The sequence below is a fragment of the Marmota flaviventris genome, chromosome 10, assembly GCF_047511675.1.
Source record: "Marmota flaviventris isolate mMarFla1 chromosome 10, mMarFla1.hap1, whole genome shotgun sequence".
Taxonomy (NCBI): domain Eukaryota; kingdom Metazoa; phylum Chordata; class Mammalia; order Rodentia; family Sciuridae; genus Marmota; species Marmota flaviventris.
The window spans coordinates 121671923-121689874 of NC_092507.1; the positions used below are offsets into that span (position 1 = coordinate 121671923).

General features: G+C 43.4%; 1 long non-coding RNA gene across 1 annotated transcript; it reads right to left on the reverse strand.

Moving 5' to 3' along the window:
- Positions 1–12316: 12316 nt before the first annotated feature.
- On the reverse strand, positions 12317–17565 carry LOC114106748 (uncharacterized). Its single transcript, XR_003585243.2, has 3 exons — positions 17479–17565; positions 13831–13933; positions 12317–12616 (listed from the first exon to the last, which is right to left on the reverse strand). It is a non-coding gene; the product is annotated as an uncharacterized lncRNA (long non-coding RNA).
- Positions 17566–17952: the final 387 nt, after the last annotated feature.

A 17952-nucleotide genomic window follows, 5' to 3' on the forward strand; every position in this document is an offset into this window, starting at 1 on the left:
TTAAAAGGGCTGGAAGGTAACTCAGTGGAAAAGCACCTGCCTAGCATGCACAGGCCCTGGGTTCAGTGCCCAGTACTGCAAACAGAGAGAGAGAGAGAGAGAACAAAAACAGGCTAAGTAAGCAAGTCTGCAATTAAGAGGCCATTTTTAGGAGCTGGAGAATATCATGGTAAGTTAACGCAATCTGGCTGGGCACAATTCAGGAGCCACTTGTCAAAAGAAATGAACTTTATTTTTAGAACCACACACTCTGCACCACACAACTCCTCAGGAAAACCCTCAGAGCCCAACTGCCACCACCGGCTTCCCACAAGCCTCTCCACCCCCAACTCCTCCTGCTCTTGAGGCTGATTGGCTGGGTCACATGGGCGGAGCCAAAAAAAGTCCCCCAGTGAGCTGCTCCGGGGTCTGAAAGGGCAGGGAAACAGCCCAATGAGCATCACCGCAGAGGAGCCAATCAGTTGGCAGCTAGAAGTTTGCTGGGGCTGCTGTGAGCCAATCATCAGCTGGCAGCTGGAAGTTTGCTGGGGCCCCTTCCGCTGTGGCTCTCAACAGTAAGTGAAATAAACCAATCCCAAAAAACCAAAGGCCGAATGTTTTGTCTGATATGATGCTAATTCACAATCAGGGGGTGGGGCTAGGAAAGAATAGAGATACTTTGGATTAGGCGGGTGGGAGAGAAGAGAGGGGGGGCATGGGGGTAAGAAGGACACTAGAATGAGTCGGACATTACTGCCTTATGTACATGTATGACTACACGACCAGGGCGATCCTACCTGATGTACAACCAGAAGAATGAGAAGTTACACTCCATTTGTGTGTGAGACATAAATCATGACAGTGGAATGCATTTTGACACCTCATACATCAATGTATAATAATTAGAACAAATTTTTAAAAAAAGAAAAAGCCAAACTCAGAAGGTCAAGGGTCACATATTATTCTCTTGTATAAGAAAGCTAGAGAGGAAAAAGGGAAAGAAAGGTCCGTCGGGGTGGGGAGCTCTCATGAAAATCAAAATCACTAGAGTAGCAGGAAGGGACCATGGGGGAAATGGAGTGGAGGAAAGGGAGATGCTGGGGGATTGGCCAAATCATGTTGCTGTATTGGGTACAGGTATGAATATGTGGCAGCAAGTCCTACCGTTACGCACATCCGTAAGAAAAAGTTAAAATGACACGGGGTGGGGGGGAAATAGCATTTTTAAAATAACAATAAAAAGTCGCTAAATATTAAAATCTCTAGTTGCAGCCTTAAACTAAGCCAAGAAACAGTAACTGAGGAACAAACGAAGCATTTGATCCAGTAAGGTAGAAACATAAGACACAAAACAGACCTAGAAAGAGCAGAAAAGTAGAATGACTTTCAGCCCTAGATAAAGGAAATGTTGCCATTTGCAACACCAAGCTGCGTTGAGCAAGTGACATGAGCCGATTACAAAAGGACCAAGAGCGTATTCAGCATACAGGAAGCCAGACACTCAGAATAGAGAACAGAGTGGTGGTTGCCAACAGCTAGCAGCAGAGAGACAGGGGAATTGTTTTCAAACACATAATGTTTCGGTTACCTGAATTCTAGAGCTCTGGGTACAATACAATACCTACGGTTAACAACAGTGATGACACACCTTAAAATTTGTTAAAAGAATAGACTTCATGTTAGGTGTTCATGTAACAAATAAATCACAAAAGAACACAAGGGACCCTGGCTGTGGTGATGGTATCAAGTGCTCACACTCATCAAGATGTGTTTAGTAAATGTGTACAATTTGGTATATCAGTAAATTGTTTTTACTAGATGATTGATAGATAGATAGATAGATAGATAGATAGATAGAGTTGGAAAAATATCATGCTAAGCAAAGTAAGCCAATTCCAAAAAACCAAAGGCCAAATGTTCTCTCTGATTAAGTGGATGCTGATCTATAACAGGGAGGTGGAGAGAGCATGGGAAAAATGAAGGAACTCTGGGCCTGGGGCTGGGGTCAGCAGTAGCACACTTGCCTAGCATGTGTGAACCCTAGCACTGGGTCTGATTCTCAGCACCCCATATAAATTTAAAAAAAAAAAACAACGGTCTATCAACAACTAAAAAATTAAGAAAAATTTTTAAAAATGGAGGAACATTGATTGGGCAAAGGGGAGGGAGCAGGGAGGGGAGGGGGTATTGGGGCAGGAAAGATGGTGGAATGAGATGGACATCATTACCCCAGATACATGTATAACTGCACATATGGTGCAATGCTACATCATGTGCAACCAGAGAAATGAAAAGTTGTGCTGCAACTGTGTACAATGAATCAAAGTGCATTCTGCTGTCATATATGCCTAATTATAATTAATTAATTAATTAATTAAAAAGAAAAACAGAAAATATTTTTACAGTAGAGATTCATGAATTCCATGAATAGCCATGGAATTGGTTAATAAACCAAAGAATTCAAGATATTTGGTAAGTAATTAAAAGAGAAAAAACACAAGGATAAATATTTAGTTAGATAAATAGAGAGATGCATAGATACCATAAATATTTAGCTATAGAAACAGAAAAAATAGAGTGGCAATAATTCTTTTCTTAGGAAGATAGACAGAAAAGAAAGGCAGGGGAAGTCTGGGCTTAAAAAAAAGAAGAATGATTTTTCTAGACAACTGATTTCAACAAAGATATGGCCATAACCATAAAGGAAAAAACAAGAAGTTCATCAAATAACTTTAAGTAAGTTCAAAGCTTTAGGTAATTCTGCTTCACAGATGAATGTTTTCAGTCATTCCTGGAACAAATCAGTCCTAAGCAGTTTAAACCATATCAGAGATTAGGAAGAACGCTTTACAAGTTTCTTTTCAAAGGTAACATAACCCTAATATCAAAATCCCAAAGCTGCAGGGGGAGCATGGAAGGAACAGACGAACTCTAGACAGGGCAAAGGGGTGGGAGGGGAAGGGAGGGGTCATGGGGGTAGGAAAGATGGTGGAATGAGATGGACATCATTACCTAAGTACATGTATGAAGACACAAATGGTGGGAATCTACTTTGTGTACAACTAGAAGATATGAAAAATTGTGCTTTATATGTGTAATAAGAATTGTAATGCATCCTGCTGTCATATATAACAAATTAGAATTTAAAAAGAAACCCCAACGATCCTCAGAACTACAGATCAATCTTCTTGTGGTTTGGAACTGAAGTGCCCCCCAAAGTTTTATGTTAGGAGTGGGGTCCCTCATGATGCAAGGTTCAGAGGCAGAGCTTTAGACAACAATTGGATCTGACCTCTGACCTCATGAGTTAATCAATCCATCGGATCCATCTGTCCGTGTCAGGTATTTTGGTCACAGCAATGGAAAGCTAACACAATCCTTATACAAATATAGATGAAAATCCCTAAACAAAGCAGTAGCCAAAAGCAGTTTTTCTTCTCATTTCGGAGCCATCAAGACACCTGAAGTTCACTTCACTAAGGAGATGTGTTCATGCAGCTCCTCCTAAACCTCACAGAAGAGAAAGCCTGGGTCACCATCTCTATGGAGGTGTGGAGTTTTTTTATCCACGTTATATTTTTAATACAAAATTGTGAAAAAAAAAGACCTACCTAATATCAATAAGCCAGCATCGTGTTTAAGTGTGAAACACAGAACTGCTTTTAGAATAAGGAAATTTCCCTATTTCACCTATGTTTACACAGCACCTACTATGTGACAGGTGGCAGGGCACAGCCTACACAGTGGGAAAACACGTTTGCAGCTCAGAGCCCACTACCATTAAAATTATAGAGTATTAATAAGGATCTATGCAGAAAAGAGTGGGCATTATAAAAAAATAAAATAAAATAAAAGAGAGAGAACAAAATGCACCCAGGAGTAAAAAAGGCAGAAAGGGAGTAAAAGAAAGCCACCCGAGGAAGTGACCCGGGAACAAAGGTGTGTCCCATGCACACGGGATTGTGCGCCAATGCAGAGCAAAAAAGTACCCAAACTGGGGGGAAAAAAGAGGCAAAATGATCATCATTCAAGACACCAGTGTTCCTACTTAGGGCATCTAAGAAAGTCACTAAAAAACTATTTACATCATTAACAGAAGAATTACTTGACCCAGGTATAGAGAGTTTAATAACATGTAGCTATAGAATAAACATACCCCACCAAAAACAGTGAGTTTCTATTAAATAATATAGTGGGAGAGTCTGCTCTTGAGAATAATAACAACATAATGTACCTAGGAATGATTTATGTGAAAAGTGCCCATAATGTAAAAGTGACCTCAAAAACAGGAAAGAAACCCCAATACACAGCTACATCTTGTTGTCGTGCAGGAGGACTCACTGTTATGAGGATGTCAGTTATCCCCTGTATTAGTCTACACCTCGAACAGGAAATGTATAGAAATGTATACAGTTCTTGGGGCTGTATAAAAATGACTAAATATTTTCAGGAAGACTACACAGGCAAGAGTAGCCAGGAAAAAATTGGCAAAAAAAAAAAAAATCATTAACAGAAGAATTACTTGATTGTATATTAAAAGGCTCCTAAGCTAAAAATCTTTTAAAACGCCCTGATGGTGTTGGTAATAAAAATGAGAGAAAAGCCGACCGAACATAATGAAAAGTCTGGAAACGTATCCAAGTATAACTGTATTTAGTATTTTATGAGGAGGATATTTTAAAATCTGGATGCTCATTCTTTCCAGGAAAGAAGGGAAATGAGATTCAAAACAGATGGGAGTCGGAGGACGGGAGGCCACTTGGTTTAAGAGTGTTTATTTGGTGAGAAGAAGATACTCGAGAGTAGAAGGCGGAAAATGCAGGAAAGGGAGGAAGAACTGATGAGATGAAAACGGAGGAGACAGACGGGCAGTAGGGGGTCCGGGGCACGGGGACCCCTAGAGGTAAGGACGTGCCAATGCTTAAGATGCAGGTCAGGCTGGATCCGTGTGGGGCTGGGCCAGGGGAGAGCTGAAGGAGTCTGTCTGGGCCTAGCAGCTCCGTTTTCTCCAGGGTACCAGAGAAGATCAGGCCTCTAATCCCAGCATCTCAACAGGCTGAGGCAGAAGGATCTTGAGTTCAAAGCCAGCCTCAACAACTTAGCAAGGCCCTAAGTAACTTAGACCATCTCAAAAAAAACCAAAAAAACAAATCTGGGGATTTGGGGATGTAGCTCAGTGATAGAGAACTTGCCTAGAATGTCTGAGGCACCACATAAAAATAAATAAATAAAATAAAGGTATTATATCCATCTACAACTTTTAAAAATATATTTTTAATGGACCAGGGATGGGGATGTGTTTCAGTGGCAAAGCACCCCTGGGTTCAATCCCCAGTGTAAAACAAAAACAAGAAATAAGTCTATCCTTAAGAAGAGAGCAGTAGGTAACACTGAACAATGAGATGGGGGGTCGGGGGAACAGGTCACCTGAGACCTAAACCCAACTAGATGCAGCTTCATTCCCTACTCTCAGCCCTCTCATGTTACCCCCAAGAACTGGGCTTAGCCCCAGACTTTCTGGTGCCCTTCCAGTGTCCATGTGTGACTAAGTCACAACAGACCGATTGCATTGCATGAAGCCAAGCAGCTCTTACAAGAATCTATTGCAAGAATCTATTCTGTCCCTGTTGCTGTAATAATCCATAGACGCTGAGTGAATTACATTAAATAAAGACCCTTCTAGCGCTATCTTATTCTGTGTTGCCTAACTTTAGCCAGTTGCAGGCATTCATTCAATAGATACAACTCTAATGAATGACATCTGACTTCTCTCCCTGTCTGTCCAGTTGCTTTACAGGGTCTGTCCTCAGCAGACTCAGCCAGCTCACCCACAGTGCATGGAGCTGCTCCACTATCCACTAATGATCATCCAGAAAGGACAGAACCCTGAAGTGTGTGGGCATCACGCATCATGACCAGGGCTTGTGCACCACCTTGTGGTGACTGACTGCAATGTCCTGCATAGACCCTTCACTGGGAAGGAGGGAATGGAGAGGACCTCATTTCACCACCCTGGCAGTGACAGGGAGGGGTTACATCTGGTGTTTCTTCTTGGAAATTCAGATGGACAGGAGACCCCCTTATCACATTCTTCTGTGATTTATATTGTAAAGCAAAAAGTGCTTCACTGTTCCTAAACCCAGATTCTTTGGAGATAGGTGGTGATATTCTGTTTCCTTTCTTCTAAGACACTGAATTATAAAATTTAAAAGGGGCATTTGGGGGCAAGGGCTTTATATTACATTAAGTGTAAATTTCAATTTTAAGATACATTTGGGCTCTTTCATTAAGCAGACTGGGGTGATCTCTAAAAATGGTTCACTACTCTCTTGACCCAGGAACCTGCACAAAATCATGCAAATCAAGAGATTCCTGTTCACTTTAAGAACACCCATGAAAGTGCCCAGGACATTAGGAGTGCGCATATCGGAAAAGTCACCAGCTATCTGAAAACTGTCACTTTAAAGAAGCAATATGTGCCATTCCAGAATTATAATGGTAGAAGCGTTAGGTGAGTCCAGGCCAAATTGGAACAGTACACCAGGTTAGTGGCCAAAAAAGAGTGCTGAATTTTTGCTGCACATGCTTAAAAATGAAGATGATGCTAAACTTAAAGAGTTGAAAGATTTTATGATCACTGAGCATAGCCAGGTTAACACAGCACCCAAGATGTTCTCCTATACTTATGGAAACTGCGACTGAATTATCCCGTACATGACACCCCCACACACCCACATGGAGATGTCTGTTTCTTAAAAGAAAGAATTTGCCCCTAAATCAAAAGGGAAATTTGCACTTAAGAAAAAGGCATCCCAGAAGGAACTGAAGAAATGAACACATGATGCAAGAAAAAAATTAGCATAAAATAAATGCAAATAAAAGAAAAAATACATCTAGATTTCATGAATATTAAAACATGTAAATAACAGGCATTCAAACGAAGATTTCATTTGCTAAAATCTTAGAAAGGAAGTCAGTGTCTATCAGTCTACTTGTTTATTTCAGCGTCCATGATTCTATATCACAGTTGTGGCCATTCATTAATGGCCAGGGTATAAAGTTGTAATGACCAATATTGTAGACTGAGAATTGGCTACCGATTCCCACCTGTCACTTGCTGAGTGGTAACCATGGCTACCAATTTCCATTTGCTGCTTACTGAGTGGTAACCATGGAACCACAATTAAGTTTCCTTCCTCAATGCACTTTTAGCCACAGATATGGGTTCAGGCATGTACATGAGAAAGGAAGAAATTTTAATATGATAACAAAATATCTCATCTCTTTGAAGTGGGGCTGCCAAGAAAAATGTCTTGACATGAATTTAGGGTGGAGGGTGAGAACCAGAGGATACACACAGTGGTAAAAGATGATTAATGAACTACTAATCATGGGCAGAGGAATCTGGTTTGCTCCAAGAAAGAATAAAGAAGGGAATGGAGAGGTGTCCACGGGTGGTAGACGGCTGTGTGAGGCAAGGTGAAGCTCTGCCCGGGATACACAAATCTTAAAACACACACAGGCACACACTCACCTATGATGAAAATGTGGATGCTTGCTTTAGTTAGTTATTTTTGCCTCTCTCCATTTTCTACATGTTGCAGCATATACACAATCACCTGTGGATAATGTGATCTTCATGAGATCAAGGGCTTTGTTTTTAATCCCTGCTGATTCCCTGCTTCTAAGAAGAGGGTCTGGCAAAAGTAGGTTCTCAATAAATACAGACTGAAGGTGTTAGTCAATTTTCTGATATTGTGACAAAATACCTGATAAAATCAACTTAAAGGAGGAAAGAATTATTTTGGCTCACAGTTTCAGAGGTTTCAGTCCTGAGTTGCCTGGTCCCATCACTCATAGGCATGTAGAGAGGCAGAACATCATGATAGAGAGGGTGTGGCAAAACAAAGCTACTCTGCTTATGATAGTCAGGAAGCAGAGAGAGAGACAGAGAGAGAGAAACGGCCAGAGACAAAAAATATACCCTTCAAAGGCATGCCTCCAGTGTCCTCCAGTGACCTTTCTCTCCCAAATAGTTTTTACCACCTCCCAATAATCCATTCAGCTACGAATCCATCAATGGATTAATCCACTGATGCAGTCTGAGCCCTCATGATCATTGGATCCAAGCCTTCAACCCATGAATGTTTGAGACATTTCAGATCCAAACCATAACATTCTACCACTGACCCCCAAAGGCTCATGTCCATCTCACAAAGTACATTTAGACCATTTCCAAGAGTCCCATGGTCTTAACAGTTCCAGCATTGCTCAAAAGTCCAAGTCCACCCAGCGGCTTGGGAGGCTGAGACAGGAGAATTACGAGTTCAAAGCCAGCCTCAGCAACAGCGAGGTGCTAAGCAACTCAGTGAGACCCTGACTCTAAATAAAATACAAAATAGGGCTAGGGGTGTGGTTTAGTGGTCGAGTATCCCTGAGTTCACTCTCCGCTACCAAAAAAAACGTTTGGCTTCACTCATGAATCACCCTCTCAGGGGCCACCCTAGGGACTCTGACTCTGCCACACATGGCCTGGTCTCCTGGGTCTTTCTTCACAATCTCAGTGGAAGCCTCCATGACCTGTAACTCTTGCATCCTTGAATGCCTACAAAATGAGAAGGACATGGAAGATGCCAAGGTCTGCCTCCAGCAGCAACAGTAACCAGGCCTCGGGGACCAGAGCTGCAGTGGACTCTGCATGCCTGGCGAGCGGAACGTGGGCAAATGAGTCCTGGAGAAACAGCCTCCAAACAGCTGTGGGAGCAGGATGCTCCAGCTTGCTCTCTCCAATCAGAGTCTCTGAGCCAGCATGGGTGGGGCCCAGCCAATTCCTACGATGCCTTCCAAGCATCCTCCTTATTGCCTTGGTACCAGGTTCTTGGATTCTTTTTAAAGGTACTAATATATTCAGCAACTACACTTTCCTTGGCTTCAACTGCCCATGAGCTTTTTTCCTGGACAAACTGCACGTTTTTCAAATCTTACTGCTCTGCTTCTTGCTCCCGGTTCTCACTGTGAACCTGGCTAAAAGGAGCCCGTGATGCCCATGCCGCTGCCTGAATGCTGCGCTGCTTTGAAATCTCCTCCAATATATTAATTAGTCCATCGCCTTTAAACTTTCTTAATCAAAGTCTCAGGACTTGGACAACATATAGGCCAGTTCTTTGCCAGAATGTAACACAAAGGGCTTCTTCTTCAGTTCTGATGGAGTCCTTGTTCCCAACTGGAAAACCTCATGAGCACCATCTTTACTGCCCACACTATCATCAATATGCTGCTTTTCCAAGTTCACACTAAAATCATCCATTAAACCCTGCTTATGACATTCTAGGGCTTCTCCAGCCTACGTTTCCAAAACTTCCCAAACTATTCCCACAAATCAGTCCCAAAGGCTTCTAAACTACATCCCAGGTATACTAACAGCCACTTTCAGGTACCAATTTTCTGTGTTAATCAGCTTTCCATCACTCTGACGAAACACCTGAGGAAAACAGATTAAAGGGAAAAATGTTTATTTTGGCTCATGGTTTTATTTTAGTCCACTGTCAGCTGATTCCATTGTTTCTGGGACGGTGATAAAACAGCCCTTCATCATGAAGGAAGGGTGTGGGGAGGCAAAGCAGCTCCTTCATGGTGCCTGGGAAACAGAGAGAAATAAAGGGGACAGGGATAAGATAGACCCTTATGTTGTGGCACATTTGAAATAAATCACTGGGTCAGTCTTGAAGCAGGGCATGAAACTATATTCAGCAGCAGGTCAAGGGGCAGCGATCAAGTTTCCTCGGCACACCTCTACCCCCTGCAGAAGGTAGAGTATCTCGTTTATAGCCCAAAACCGCAAGATACCCCTAAGTAAAAGCCATGGCAACATAGGAAATGAGTCAGAATGACCAGATTCAGGGTACAATACACTGCTCAAGAAAAATGGGAACTAAAAGAAAACATCTTACATTGCATCAGAATTTAAAAAAAAAAAAAAAAAAGAATAAAGAAATTTTTTTCAGCTGCTACATGTTGCTAAACAGGGTGTGCTAGGCAGGGTGGCAGAGGCAGGGTTTTCTCCTGGGACAAGCATTTCTTATATGAAATAGAGTCTCAGGGTAAATGGAGTTTGCTGATGAAGGCATATGTAATTGGGGCCGTAACACTTCTAGGACACACCCCCAGTGACACTTCTGCAACCAGGCCCTCCTACCAGTTTCCACCACTCCCAATAGTGCTGCTGTCTGATAACCAAATCTCTACACATGACATTCGGGGGATATTTTAGTCTAAATCATAACACTGAATTTTTAAAAAGTAATAAAGACTTTTTAGTCCACTTTATGCTGCTATAAAGAATACCAATGACTGGGTGATTCATAGAGAAGAGGAATTTATTTCTAGAGTTCTGGAGGGGAAGTCCCAGAGCAAGGCACTGGCATCTGGTGTGGACCTTCTTACTGCGTCCCCACATAGTGCAAGGCAGAAGGGCAAGAGAGGAACTCACTTCTCAAATGATAGAAGAGCGGTTGGCATTACTGTATCTATGAGGGCAGAGCCTCGCGGCCTAAACACCTCCCTAAACTACATGCTCAGGTATACTAACAGCCAAAACCCGCAAGATACCACTAAATCAAAACCATAGCACCTCCCATTAGGCCATCTCCCCTGGGGCCCCACCTCCAGTACTGTTGCCTTGGGGATCAGGTTTCCAGTATATTAATTTGGGGAACACATTCAGACCATATCAAAATGGAAATTAACTTTTTAAAATCTATTCTAGCAGAGCACGGTGACAGATGCCTATAATTCCAGCCCCTCTGGAGGCTGAGGGAGGAGGATCACAAGTTCAAGGCCAGCCTGGGTAATTTAACTAGGTCCTGTCTCAAATTTTTAAAAAGGGATGGGAATGTGGCTTATTGTTTGAGGCCCTGGGTTCAATCCTCAGTATTGCAAAATAATAATAATAATTGAGTAATTAAATAGAACCTAACTTAATGTATCTTGGGCACAGATATGATCCCTAATAAGAATTTACTGTAATATAAATAAATGGTTTGTCTAAGGGTACTTTCTGTCTACTGAGTTCACAAAGCCTTAAATGGTGAGGATGTTGCTTTTGTTTACAGTTCAGCCTTTAACCCCACACAAATCTATGCAATAACACGAAATAGCATTTAGCCTTGATCATTTCACCCAACATCTGTGAAACCCCCTTGCTGTCCAAAAGTGTAAGAGTCCTTGCTCTGAAGAATATCAGCTATGACAAAACAAAGTGAGACTTACCCAGTAATTCACAAGAGAAAATAATCCCAAAAAACTTAGGACTCTGAATGCTGATACAGGAATTAATAAAGTGGACCTGGCATTATGGGTCAAAGGGAAAATATGCTGCCTTATCTTTAGCACCTAGCAAAAGTAAATAGCAGGACTCGAACAAATGCATGTTGAATTTCCAAGACTGGTGAGAAAAGACTTGTGGTTGGAATGCACAGGAAAGGGCATTCCCTCACCAGGGATCACACAAACAGAGCCGCAAGGGGCACGGCGCTGGGAGGTAAGACAGCGGTGCACAGACATCTCTAAGACTGAGGATGGACTGCTGGGGTAAGGACCAAGCAGAGGGGGCCAGATGTGAGACATTATCAGAACACTAGAGGAGTCCTCGCCAGATGGAAAACACCCAGCAGCAGATCTTAGATATCACCTCCTAGCACCCATGGGCTGTAACAAGAGAGCACAGAGCAAAAGAATGTGCTGGAGCAACCTCACTTCTGGCTTTGTGGATTTTTTTTAAACTAATTGACCCTTGGTTTCTTCACTTGTCAAGATAATTATAATCCTCACCTCTTAGTTTTATTGTGAGAACTAGACAAAATGTGCATGAAATATTGATCCAGGCTGGGATTTTCCTGGCACACCACAAGTGTTGAATGTATAGCAGCTGGTATGTATAGAGCGGTGGAACTCGGTGGAACACAGCTGAAGAGGATTAGAAATTACAAGCTTCAATGAGCACAAATCCTAGATCTATGCAGGGAGCCTCTAGCTGCTACAAGTGCAGTATTTAAAATGGCCTTGACCTTCAGTTATAGCAGAATCATCTTCCACAATGAAGAAAGTGCTACACAGTAGATGATTTTAAAAGAATTTGCTGATATTGAAAAAGTTACAGAAATGTGGATGGAAAGTAACAATATCATCTTAAGTGTCATGAAAACAAAGAAGTGAAAAAAACGCAAAACTGAAATTCAGGAAGGAAGATATTCACAAACCCAAAGGAAAAACAGACTAAGCTCCATGTTGTTCTTAAGCAGAAATCAGTGGGGTACCATTAATTATGAGCACATTTATTTGGTGACAATCTGTTGTATGCTCTCTTAAGCAATATTTATAGAACACGTTCCTATAAAATCATTTCACAATGATCTTTATTCATTTCTGTATATTCAAGTCTTTTAGAATTACTGAACTGTTGATATACCTTAGAACAGAGAATGGACTTCAGTGTGGACATTTTCTCATTGACCTGCTTCTTCAAAGGCAAAGTGAATAGGGAGAGGTGGGTTTTGGAAGGAGACAGTGAGTTCACCTTCAGATGTCTTTAACTTGAGTTGGCTGATGAACGAACATCTTCATGGAAAGGTCCGGCAGGCTGTTGTATGGACGCAAAGATTTGCAGGTTAATTTGCTTTAGGTGCTAGTTACAACCATAGAATGAGATCCCTGGGGGAATACAGATGGGAAGAGGAGAGACCAGCTAAGGACGCATTTGAGGGAAAAGCAATGGAAGGGACCCCAGAAGAAGCACAAGAGACAGGCCTAGAGGGACAGGGACAGCCAGGCCTCGGCGTTAGCAGAAGCTGGGGTGAGAACACATCCCCAAAGCCACAGGCCTCACTCGGGGACATGAAATGGGCCACAGACTAGCCACTAGGAGACCTGTTCCAGAGGTCTTGAGGAATTAGAAGGAAAGTGAATGCTGAGTTGAAATTGTTCAAGATGAGAAGGAGAGAAAAACGGAGAGGAGAGACAGGAGGGGGCCAGTTACTAAGCTTGTGTCCGTCAGCCTCAAAACTCCTCGCAGACTCCCACCCGCAGGCTGTGACTGGGCCTCCGCAAAAGGAACTGCTCCTTCCTGGGGCTTCCGGCTTGGCCAGCACCACTCCAGCCTGGCTTCCTCACCCAGCAGAGCAGCCTCCCCACAAAAGAACACCCCGCAGAGGTGCTGCTAGTCATGAGGAGTCCGAACTCACTTGGATTCTGTTCCTCAAAGACAACTGAATCCAATTCGCCATGTTTCCAGCCCCCACAAGATCAGCCATTAGAGAACCCCTGCACCAGCAGGAAGCACCCCCTTACCCGGTCAGAGCCTCTCCTCCAAGCTTCTGATCACTCCACACTCTTCTTTGGCTCCCAGCCCTGGGAAAGTCGCTGCTTCCTGAGCTTGCCACGTCCAGGCACCCTGGTACCCGACTATTGCCTTTTGACCCCTGTGCTTATCCAGTAAACAACTCCTTGTTAACAAGTTACCTAGGCTCGATTACCTAGTTACCAATTCCTAGGCTACAAGTCCCTCTGTTAAATTCTCTCTGTTAAAATAACCTGATACGTAGGAGAGGAAGGCTTTCTTTTACCATGGCAAGATTTGAGTGCATTTAATAGACTCCCAAGAAGGAACCCCTGGAAGGAAGAAAGAAGCAGGAGAGAAAAGTATGCCCCCAAAATGAGCAGATGCAAAAGGGGCAGGATCAAAAGCAGGAGGCAGTTCTGGCACAGAACTGAGAAGGGACAAGAGAGGGGGGGTGGGGTGGGGGAGATAAGTTTGTGGTGGTGGACACTGGGGGAAATCATGGTCACGGGGCTTACTGTCTTCATGATTTAGGAGGACAGATCCTCTGCTGAGCCAGGAGGAGGGAATCCAGAAGAATCATGAGAACCTGGAGCAGTCGCTGGGGAATGAAGAAATCTGCTAATCAACGACAAGTAAAAGGGACTTATGAGAGATGCACCTGGCTGAAGCGGGAAGAGCACAAATCCATGACTGTGGGATCCCATCACCACGCCCGGTCACCGCTGAGGAGACCCAGTTAGGATCTTGTTGGACAAATGCAAGGACAATGACTAAAGGGAAATGAGAATGCTGTTGACCCGACTAGCCAGAGACCAGCTTGGAGGTTAGGGGAAATCCTTTAGGGATTTGGCAGAAAGACAAACTCAGAGATCAAGGACAAAAAGAAGAAATAAATCTTACAGAGCCAGAACAGTGAGAAAAGGACTCTACTCCAGCCAGGCACGGTGACACACACCTGTAATCCCAGTGACTTGGGAGTCTGAGGCAGGAGGATCACAAGTTTGAGGCCAGTGTGGGCAATTTAGCAAGGCCCTGCCTCAAAACTTAAAAAAAAAAAAATTTAAAAAGGAATGGGGATGTAGCTCAGTAGTAGAACAATCCTGGCTTCAATCCCCAGTGCAAAAATAAATAAAGGAAAAAAACACACACTTCTGGCTCTAAACTACTGATATCTGCTATTCCAGAAACAGACAATTTTAATTCTACTTTCATGTCTCACCCCTTCCCTAGCAACCTCCAGATGCTGAGAGAGAAAAAGGGAAATTATGATGTCAAACATTAGTTTTCATTGTAAGCTTTAAAAGAAACTCACATTATTTTAAGTAGTTTGTAAAGATTTGTATTTCTTCTATTTATATATACTTCTATTTTTTACATACTTCTATTCTTTTTTAGAGTTCTTCTGAAGAATGCTGGGAAGATTTCTTTAGCTTTCAAAATTGAGCATGAAAGTCATGTGTCTCACAACTGCCTCGTGGATTCATAGAACCCTTTTAGAAACTGAAGGTGTATTTGGGGATCTTAGTGGTCATGTTTTTTCCTATATCTCAAAACCCGATTTTATCATCCTAGGAATTATCTTTATTATTCTCAAATATACTGAAAATGAGCAAAATCCTAAGAAACCATAAAAGTAATGAGTCACTCACGTGGACACTGCAAAAATGAAATAAATCACTATCATGGCATACCCACATCATCCTGTGGCATTTTTATGGTGATGGCCAAATATTGCATTAGCTTTCAAAAAGTTGTTCTACACCCTACATCTTTTGTGGGGTGTTAGTTTGGGGTTTTATTGTTGTTGCTGTTATTGTTTGTTTTTGTTTTTGTATTAGCTTCCCTTGACACACTTGACAATTTGGACTTTTTCATTTTCTTTGTGTAATGGCAAAAAGAAAAAACTGACAAAAGAATACATATCACAATTATCAAATGAAACAAAAGATAAATGCAGGCAGTTCCATTTCACCCTCTAAGGACAATGATGAAATTAATTATATAAGTGAAATATCATACCATGAGTTTCAAAGGACAATATCCTAGATGAATTTTCTCAGACTTAGACATCCATGCATAAGAGAGTGAAATATGACGTCACTGAGATGCATCACCTCACTCATGGCTGATCAGGCTGACTTCTTCATGGGTGCCTATGTGACACTTCCAAAGTTGTACATTGGGTGCAGGAAGATGGCTGTCCACATGGAGAATACTGCAATTTGGTCTAGGAGATACAAGTACTTGTGCTGCTCTCCAACCAAACTTGCAAGAATCAACTGGCGAACATTATATTTCACCAAAAGGACAAAAAGGTATTCTCATCTCATTAGTGTTCAAAGGAAGAACTGCATCACACAATATTTTACAAAAACTTAAATCATTGCACTTTGCTAAAAAGATATATAACATGATTCTTTCATTTTTTACAATATTTATGCACTAAAATTAACTTGAAACAATTCATAACTGGACAAATGCTAAAGACAGTGTGTGTAACAAATAGAAAGAAATAAATCATGAAGAAATAAAAACTTCTATTGACCACTTGAATTGACTTTTATAAATATAAACATGAAAAGGTTTTGCAATTATGAAACAAAGAAGATGCCAGAATCTCTTCAACAACAACAACAACAAAAAAAAGCCATCACTGTTGTTTATTTAAAAACTGCATTCTGAGCTGGTCGAGGTGGTGCATGCCTGTAATCACAGCAGCTGGGGAGGCTGAGGCAGGAAGATCAGGAGTTCAAAGCTAGCCTCAGCAAAAGCAAGGCGCTAAACAACCCAGTGAGACTCTGTCTCTAAATAAAATACAAAATAGGGCTGGGGATGTGACTCAGTGGTGAAGTGTCTCTGAGTTCAATCCCCTTACCCCCGCCCCAAAATCTGCATTCTGGACTGGGGGTGTAGCTCAGTGGTAGAATGACTGCCTATCTATCATGTTTGAAGCCCTTGGTTTGATTCCCAGCATCATTTTTTAAAAAATAAATTGCATTTTAACAATGCACGTTTAAGTAGAACCAGAAGTAATGCTAAGATAGAGCCGATCAGACGTGTATTTGAGTTTGGTTTTTGTTTTGTTGTTGTTTTGTGGTGCTGGGGAATTCGGCCTAGGGGCACTCTATTACTGAGCTATACCCCTAGGCCAGCCCTTTTTTTTTTTTTTTTTTTTTTTTGAGACAGGGTGTCCCCAAGTTTCCCAGGCTGGCTTTGAACTTGTGATCCTCCTGCCTCAGCCTCCTGAGTAACTGGGCTAAGAGGTGCGTGCACTTCGCCTGGCTAGAGATCTACTTGAAACTTGAAATCAGTCTTTTTGAGATGGGTTCTTGCATAACAGTTCGTGAACAGTCGGCTACATTCAAATACACACAAAATAATTAAATGGAGGTGAGTGTGTCTTCAAATCCTGCTATATCTAAATTTGTATCATAATTTCTAATAGTTGTTTTTAGTATTTTATGAAATTGTTTGAAGGAAAGGAAAGGGAAAGGGGAGAAAGGGTCCATTGGACCCAGGTGTGGGTTTTTTGTTTGTTTGGGTGCCAGTATCCTGGGGGTCAGGGCCTTGCCAAGCTCTTCCTTGGGGAAGAAAGCCTCAAGTGGAACCGGGGGCCTCGGGAGACTCCGCGGCCTCCCAGCCCCCCAGCCCCCGTGCACCCCGGCTGGAGGAGGGAGAATGCGCACCACCACGGCCTCTCTCGGGCAGCTGCTAGGGCAGGATCCCTGGCATGTCCACTCCCCCGTCCGCGGGTGACCACGGGTGGCGCCCGCTATCCCCAGTCAGAGCCCGGGGCGGGGATCCGGACCCGCACGGCCGCCCCCGGCCACGTGGAGACGCGGCCCCGGGGTCTGAGTCACTTCCTGGGTGAGGCGCGCAGCCTCGGCTCTCCGCGCCCCATCCCGCCGGCGCCAACGCGCTAGTTTCTAAGTGGATCTTGAAAACCTCGGCTTCCTGCTCCCTGCGCGGGCTCCTCCTGACCGTGGGGCGGGGAGGGCAGTGGCCCTTTGGGGGGAGGAGGACTGGCCACTGCTGTTGAGGTCTCCGAAGGGAGGCCCTAGTGGCCCTGACGCCTTGGTGCCCAAAGCCCCCCTCGGCCCCGAAGCTACGCGCTGTGCCCCTGGGGCCACTGAAGTGTCACCGGGCAGCTGCACGGCGAATACCTGCCGAGTGACCATCCTCCGCGCCCTGTGGTCCGCTGGCCAGCCTGGTCAGCAGGCTTCCTCTGATGTCCTAAGTTTGCCACTCACGATTCCCACCCCCTATGCTCTAGAAGGGAGCTCGGTTTTCTCTCTTCCTCTAGACAACGCCCACCAACCGCAGGGAGAGGCCCCAACAATTAAGGTGTCAATCAAAAAGAAAATACGACTAAAAAGTAAATAATCGGGAAATAGCAACCCGTCCCAGCAAGCAGAGGTTGGCTGAAAAACGGGTCGTTCCTGTTCATAGGGCGACGCGGTTTGTTCGTTTTTCGTTTGTTTGGTTTGCGTTGGCTCCTCACCAAGAGGTGACTAAATACGAGGGGAATCCTGCCCAGGGCTGAGGGACTCCAGTGGAGACCCGGGGGCTCAGCTGGGAAATGAGGACGGCGTCTGGAGGGGCCAGCTAGAAGCCACACTGCATTCCAGGGGCAACTG